The sequence below is a fragment of the Pavona decussata genome, unplaced genomic scaffold (genome assembly GCF_977016875.1).
Source record: "Pavona decussata unplaced genomic scaffold, jaPavDecu1.1 SCAFFOLD_110, whole genome shotgun sequence".
In the NCBI taxonomy this organism is placed as follows: Eukaryota; Metazoa; Cnidaria; class Anthozoa; order Scleractinia; family Agariciidae; genus Pavona; species Pavona decussata.
This window is the reverse complement of record NW_028145524.1, coordinates 93251-101468: the sequence shown is the minus strand read 5'-3', so window position 1 is coordinate 101468 and position 8218 is coordinate 93251. Positions and strand designations below refer to the sequence as shown.

The 8218-nt window shown below is 38.3% G+C and overlaps 1 pseudogene across 1 annotated transcript in view; it reads right to left on the bottom strand.

Moving 5' to 3' along the window:
- LOC146470792 (uncharacterized) overlaps positions 1-8218 on the bottom strand; it is a 105948-nt pseudogene that overhangs the window by 68534 nt on the left and 29196 nt on the right. The gene's annotated exons all lie outside the window — the stretch shown is intronic.

Sequence of the window (8218 nt, the reverse complement as noted above, 5' to 3'; positions counted from 1 at the left end):
CTTCAATGGACCAGTGAATCTTCCACGATGGAGGATCATTGCTTCGCATTTCTTTGGATGAGGCACAAGGGAGTTTGTCTTGCACCAGTATAGAAGCTCTTCCAAAGCTCCGTTAAGTTCAGAAATTACTACGTCGATTGAATCGCCAATGCAATATAAGGTAGTATCATCAACATACATGTAGGTTGTCGCAGTGGTTATAGCTTCAGGTAAATCACTTGTGTAAAGAGAGAATAAGGTCGGTCCTAGAACGGAACCCTGCAGTATACCAGATTTAACAGTGTTAAGATCTGATGCTATACCATTTAGGACAGTATATTGTCTTAAGTATTTCATACGCAAACACAACATTAGAAAAGTATAAAAGCCATATAAAGCAGTAATCACGAAGAGCGCATGCCTGTACATGATCAAGAGAGGATGAAGGTAAGAGAGGTAATCCACCATATAGGCCCTATTCCCATCGTAATCATTCTGAAGTTATTTTTAGGCGGTATCGATTTTCTCGCGGATAATGTTACCTCGCGCGTTACGTGTCTTTCACCGTTTTTAATTTTACAACGGCTAATCACAATCATACACTTCCATAAAAGAATTTTTTTCTCGCGTTACTTCCAACGAATCTCTAAGAAATACACGTGACTTGAAAGCTAATAGAATGTAGATTTGAATGTCCGAGGAGATTTTAAACTCACTGTGACAAAAATATCAAAATTTTCGTGCCGCGGTTGTGATCTTTATACTCGTCTGTTCAATCGCGGCTTCAATTCAAATATAATGTAACACTCTTGCATATAAAAGCTAAGATTTGTTTCTCGCCTTTTTTTAAAGAATCTCTTGGCTACATGCTTGATTAGAAAGCTAATGGAATGTAGATTTCAATGACCAAAGGGATTTGAACTCAGTGGGATAAAAATATCAAAATTCGTGCCGAGGTTGTGATGTTTATACTCGTCTGTTCAATCGCGGTTTTGACAGCTAAATGTAACACTCTTGCATGAAAAAAGATTTATTTCTCGCGTTTCTTCCAACGAATCTCTTAACTACATACGTGATTTAAAAGTAAATAGAACGTAGATTTCAATGACTGAAGGAATTTTGTACTAACTGTGATAAAAATATCAAAATTCGTGCCGGAGGTTGTGATGTTTATACTCGTCTTTTCAATCGCGGCTTTCAATGTTTCGACAGCTATTAAAATGTAGCACTCTTGCATGAAAAAAAGATTTTTTTCTCGCGTTTCTTCCAACGAATCTCTTAACTACATGCGTAATAAGAAAGCTAATGGAATGTAGATTTTAATGACCAAAGGGATTTTGAACTCACTGAGATAAAAATATCAAAATTCTTGCCAGAGGTTGTGATGTTTATACTCGTCTGTTCAATCGCGGCTTTCAATGTTTCGACAGCTAAATGTAATACTCTTGCATGAAAAAAGATTTGTTCTCGCGTTTCTTCAAACGAATCTTTTAACTACATACGTGATTAGAAAGTAAATAAAACGTAGATTTCAATGACTGTAGGGATTTTGTACGCACTGCGATAAAAATATCGAAATTCGTGCCTAGGTTGAGATGTTTGTATTTGTCTGTTCAATCACGGCTTTCAATTTTCGCCAGCTATAATTGTATTGTAATATTCTTGCATAATTTCCGCACAGCTGGGCTCTAAAACAAATCATTCCGGAGCGATTCTTTTCCAATCTGCGTTGTCCAAATACAACCACTTTAAACTCGCATTCGTCCACAAAACATATGCAGGCACCGCTTTCTGTATGCATGTTCCGCCATTTTGTTTTTAGATCAATTCGCGAAAGACGCGTAGCATTGCGTGGGCATCGGCTCAGCTGTCAACGCGGGTAAAATTCAGGATATATGATTGGCTATCACCTAACCCTCTTGGGACACTGGATCTCGCGGGGGATCTAAAAATAACTCCAGAGGGATTACGATGGGAATAGGGCCTATATGGGGGATTACTTCTCTTACCTTCATCCTCTCTTGTCGAAGTTAAATATTTTTGCTTTTCGTTTCTGTAAACGTGTTGCCAGTTCTTAAGCCAAACATGCTTCTGCATACTTTTGACCCTATTGATAGGGAATAGCGGGTTAGAGAGAAAATTAGTTTATAATTTATTTTTCCCGCCACAGATACACAAATCAATTAATTTTCTAACACGTTTATTCTTTGAGAAACACACACATCGATGAAATTTGTTGAATTTTATGTCAGACTAAAGAAATTTATGGGTACGTTCCAATAGCTCACTTTAAAAAAGAATGGAGTGCTGGGCCAAAAGTTTCGCGCATGCAATTATATGTGATCCGGTTTAAAATTTTTACACTAAAACCAAGAGAGGATGAAGGTAAGAGAGGTAATCCCCCATATAGGCCCTATTCCCATCGTAATCCCTCTAAAGTTATTTTTAGATCTTCCGCGAGGTCCAGTGTCCCAAGAGGGTTAGGTGATAGCCAATCATATCTCCTGAATTTTACCCACGTTGACAGCTGAGTCGATTCCCACGCAATGCTACGCGTCTTTCGCGAATTGATCTAAAAACAAAATGGCGGAACATGCATACAGAAAGCGGTGCCTGGATATGTTTTGTGGACGAATGCGAGTTTTATAGTGGTTGTATTTGGACAACGCAAATTGGAAAAGAATCGCTCCGGAATGATTTGTTTTAGAGCCCAGCTGTGCGGAAATTATGCAAGAATATTACATAAGAATATTAGCTGGCGAAAATTGAAAGCCGTGATTGAACAGACAAATACAAACATCTCAACCTAGGCACGAATTTCGATATTTTACCGCAGTGAGTACAAAATCCCTACTGTCATTGAAATCTACGTTTTATTTACATTCTAATCACGTATGTAGTTAAGAGATTCGTTTGAAGAAACGCGAGAACAAATCTTTTTTCATGCAAGAGTATTACATTTAGCTGTCGAAACATTGACACCCGCAATTGAACAGACGAGTATCAACATCACAACCTCCGGCAGAAATTTTGATATTTTTATCTCAGTGAGTTCAAAATCCCTTCGGTCATTGAAATCTACATTCCATTAACTTTTTAATTACGCTGTAGTTAAGCGATTGGCTGGAAGAAACGCGAGAAACAAATCTTTTTTCATGCAAGAGTGTTACATTTTAATAGATGTCAAAACATTGAAAGCCGCGATTGAACAGACGAGTATAAACATCACAACCTCCGGCAAGAATTTTGATATTTTTATCGCAGTGAGTCCAAAATTCCTTCAGTCATTGAAATTTACGTTCTATTTACTTTTAAATCGCGTATGTAGTTAAGAGATTCGTTGGAAGAAACGCGAGAAATAAACCTTTTTTCATGCAAGAGTGTTACATTTAGCTGTCAAAACCGCGATTGAACAGACGAGTATAAACATCACAACCTTGGCACGAATTTTGAAATTTTTATCCCACTGAGTTCACATCCCTTTGGTCATTGAAATGTATATTCCATTAGCTTTCTAATCACGCATGTAGCCAAGAGATTCATTAAAAGAAAGGCGAGAAACAAATCTTAGCTTTTTTATGCAAGAGTGTTACATTATATTTGAATTGAAGCCGCGATTGAACAGACGAGTATAAAGATCACAACCGCGGCACGAACATTTTGATATTTTTGTCACAGTGAGTTTAAAATCTCCTCGGACATTCAAATCTTCATTTTATTAGCTTTCAAATCACGTGTATTTCTTAGAGATTCGTTGGAAGTAACGCGAGAAACAATTTCTTTTATGGAAGTGTATGATTGTGATTAGCCGGTGTAAATTAAAAACGGTGAAAGACACGTAACGCGCGAGGTAACATTATCCGCGAGAAAATCGATACCTTCTAAAAATAACTTCAGAGGGATTACGATGGGGATAGGGCCTATATGGGAGATTACCTCTCTCACCTTCATCCTCTCTTGACTTCGACGATTACTAAGTTCCAACGAAAGACAACCTATTAATTCCAAAGGCAGAAGTCACTTGTTTATTTGTTTGTTTTTGTATAAGCTGGTTACTACTTACAATGCAAGCTCTATGCCCTCGCTGGAAGTACCATTTACCTCATTTGGAGGTTTATCGAAGACACCGACTGTCTCATGAACATTACCGATAACATTTTATGGGCTTTAAGATTTACGTTGACACCAGTAAGCAAGAGTCAACATTGCTAGAAACAAGAAAAGTCATAATCAGGTTTCAATCCCATTGCCATTTTTTACTTCTGGATAGAGGGGTGACTATGCAATAAAGACACCATCCTTTGAGGTTGAGGAAGGGGATGCAGGCAGAGACCACCATGTATTTTGTGGTTTGGTGGGTCCTGTTCGAGTATAGTAGTTTTGACTAATTCCATTAGCGATGCATCCCGGCAGCACTTTTGAAGAAACTTCCGGCTTTTATAGATCTGTTTTAAAGATTCTCCTACCTTTACTTTCATTTGCTTGTTATCTATGCAATAATTTATGTCTCAAGCCGCTCATTTCTTTATTTTATTTTCTCTCAGAGCCACGGTGAGCGTCATTACTCTACAACTTTCCATGAATCTAACAGAAATTCCAGCGTTCACGAGTTCACTATCATTGATAACCCGGATGCCAATGACAACAAGGAGATCTGATGAGTAGACTAGTAGACTGAACACTTAAGGACGATGCCTACTAATACAGAAGTATTTTTGCACAGTTTATGACTATTCAGGAAAAAGGATATCTTAGTATGGGTTACTGGAATCCACAAAGGTAAAGCAGTAAAATCCAAAGCAATGTATGACGTCTTTTTTCCAAATTGAAGCTTTGTTATCTCTGACAAATGCATGGTTACCTCCACTTTTCTTTATGGATAGCAAGAGCGCTTGCTAAGGTCTGCTTTTTCCGCATCGTTTTAAACCGCGCAAAAATATCCCTGTATTAGTAGGCACCACCCATAGGAAACCCAAGTATCTCGAGGTGCGCAGAACGTATGCGCAGTGACAAAAGTAGCCACCGTCCTTAACGTACGTGAGGAAAGGTAAGGCCTTCACTAGCTCTAATGGTCCACTATTGCCAGAGCTTACCCCAGCTTCTGTTTGGGATGTTATGCATCAGTCAATTTCAGCCGCCCCCCCCCCCCTCCCCCCCTCTCCGGGAAAATAGTGGGTTATTTTCCCACACTGTCTATCCCGGTAGTCGGGCATTAGCCGTACGCCCAATTACCCCGAGGCATTTGATCACCGCATTGTTTTCACCTTACAGAATTGTCGCTTCTTTAAATGACTAATTCGTCGGCCAATTCAGTAAGTTTCTTTTTGAATACGTCTAGATAAAACATAAATGGGACGCTAGTGCAGAGTGACCTATTTTTACATCATCACCGGAGACAAGACCTAGCTAGGACTAAATTTGACCTGGATTAGCTTAGATATTTTTGAAAATAAGACGAGAAACGAAGAAAATAAAACATTTTTGAGCTACTACTCCGAGGCATTTGAACAACATTTTTTTTATTGGGGGGGGGGGGGGAGGGGGAGGAGGGGGCACTGTTGGAATTGACTGATGTATTAATACAACGTGGATTACCCACTCCACCCAACCATATTACGATTTTGCCAAATAAGTGGCCACTGAGTTATGCTAAAATCAGATCAAGGTTACAGTATAGCCGGCGGGCAAACGTGGCAATCATATTTACGGCCGGATACTTATAATTGCCCAAAAGGTCCCGATAGCAGGAAATTAAATAAGATATAAGTTTCAAATACAATTCTATAAATTATTTCGTAACTGACGATGGCTGTGCATTGTAACTTCCGAAACATGTCACCTTGAAAATTAAAAATTGTTGTGTTTTTCTACAAAATTAGTATGGCTCGTCAAATGGTGACGAGTAAAATTGGGACTAATTTCACGCACTAGTTTTGAGGCGAGGGAAATTATTACACTTTTTGACAAAAAACGCCAGTGAAATTATTTCCTAATTTCACGAGTATACCATTTTATTACCTTATTGGTGACAAATAACACTCACAAGCGGGCGTTTTTGACTTGAGTTTTTCAATTTTGTAATTTCACATGTGAAATTGTAAATTAACGCTGAAATTTCGCGCCAAAATTAAGAAGTAATTTGTCACCCATGATATTATACTAGTCTAATAATTCTGACTGGCAGGCTAACTTTTCTATTCATTGTACAGGAACTTGCATTAACGTTACAAGAGCAATGTTTCTCGACTGATGATGTCCCGGATTTACAGACCCAGGCTCTTGTTCTGGACAATCAGCAATGATCATTAGTAGCAGTAATCTTTATTGACTCACAATATGGTTAATTACAGGAGAAGTTTTATATACATCAGGTTGATTAGAAAAAAATAGCAAAGAGAGCGTAATTGTTAATTGGGGCCTAGAAGCTAAAAGAACTACAAGGTTTTCGAGTTTATTTAAACTCAATAAAATTCAGAATTAGAATGAACATTGTAAATGTATATAGCCTGCCTACAGGTGTTTCCTTTTTTCGTACTTCATGCAGGAAAAGACAAGTGAAGAAAAGGAATTATGTGAAAGTATAAAGCCCAGGCTAAACGATCAATATTATCGTTCAAATATCGGGATGGAAGAACTCGCTTTAAGCCCCATGTACACTAGTAAACTTTCTTTGCCAAAATTTCTCAGTGTGACAAACAGTTTTTTGCTAGCGTAGACGAGAAAAGTTGCCAAAATGTCCCACTGCAAATAAATTTGCTGAAAAAATTGACGTGCTAGTTTTCAGTCTGTCAAAACATTTTTTTCCTATCTGAGTAATTTTTTTCAAAAAAGGTGGGTTGGCGAAGAAAATTTGTCAAAGAATTTGGAAAAAAACCTTGTTCCCAGACCTTTCATCAGATTGTGTGAAGCATCATCAAATATCAAATATCCACTCCCCTGGGGCCTATTGCATCATGGCGGTGCGTATTCCTTGGCATAGTTTACCCACTTCTTTACTTTTAGAGGCGGTTTTAAGGTAATCCGTCTGCGAAGTGGGGAAAGTCTGTGGAAAACAAATGCGGCGTACTATCAAAACAAGAACACAAAGAGGCAGTATCAAGAGATATTAGACATATTAAAAGACGAATTGCCAGTTGTTGACCTATCGTCTGGAACAAGCATTCACACTGTAAACGAGTTGTTTTGACTGGACAGAAAGAAAACATATTTTTGGGTTCTTCATCTCTGACGACAGTAGGCCATTTTACAGTTGTGTGCTTAGTGACTTGGCCTTGGATTGGAAGCGAGGCTGGGGGTGACCTTGTTTTGATACAAACCTCACTGCTTTTCATATGTAGATCATGCTGTTCTTATGCTAACTAGTTTGCATTTACGTATGAAAAACAGTGAGGTTTGTATCAAAACAAGGTCACCCCAGCCTCGCTTACAATGCAAGGCCAGGTCACTAAACACACAACTGTAAATTGGCCTATTGACGACACGGGTTTGCCCGAGCGAGAAATAGGAACCAATCAAAAAAAATTCCTGACGTCGCAACAACGCAGTCATAATTTTAGTGGTAATACACGTGCGCAAAACAGCGTTTTGTGTGCTCACTTTGCCCGTTGTTGGTCGAACATACTAAAAGTTGTCCGTTGAGCCACTGGACGTTTTGTGTGACAAACACGATGTTGCACCCAATTGATCCTTTAGTCAGGGTGTAATTTAATAGGACTTTTAGAATCAAGGCTTTTGGTAAAATAGTTTAATTCTTTTCCTAAAGTCCTGTGATGACTACCACTCTACAGGAGGCCGAGTTAAAGTTGTCCGTAAATTCAGCCGGAGGGGTGTTTCAGGCTCGGTTCAAACGTCGAACTTTACATGAGCCGAACCTAATACCTATTCAGGTCGACCCAAATAATTAAGTTTGGCAGTTGATTCAGACGTCGAACCTAACTGAAGTCGAACTCAATTAAAGCTCAAGTGAGAAAGTAGATTTTCGTGGTCAGCGGCTGTTGTTTTTTCTCAACAAGGTTCAAAATGGCGGGAAAGATGAGTTCTGACATGGAAAAGCTTGTTTGGTAAAATGGAATTGGGGGTGGTCAATAGTTTATTTTAGTATTAGTTTTTATTGATATTTCTTATAATTCTTTATAGTTATTATATTTTATATAAAAGTTTTAAATTCATTTAAAGCGCTTTTGGATCATTTTAATGTTAAAAGGTGCTATATTAAGTGAATAAATTATTATTATTATTA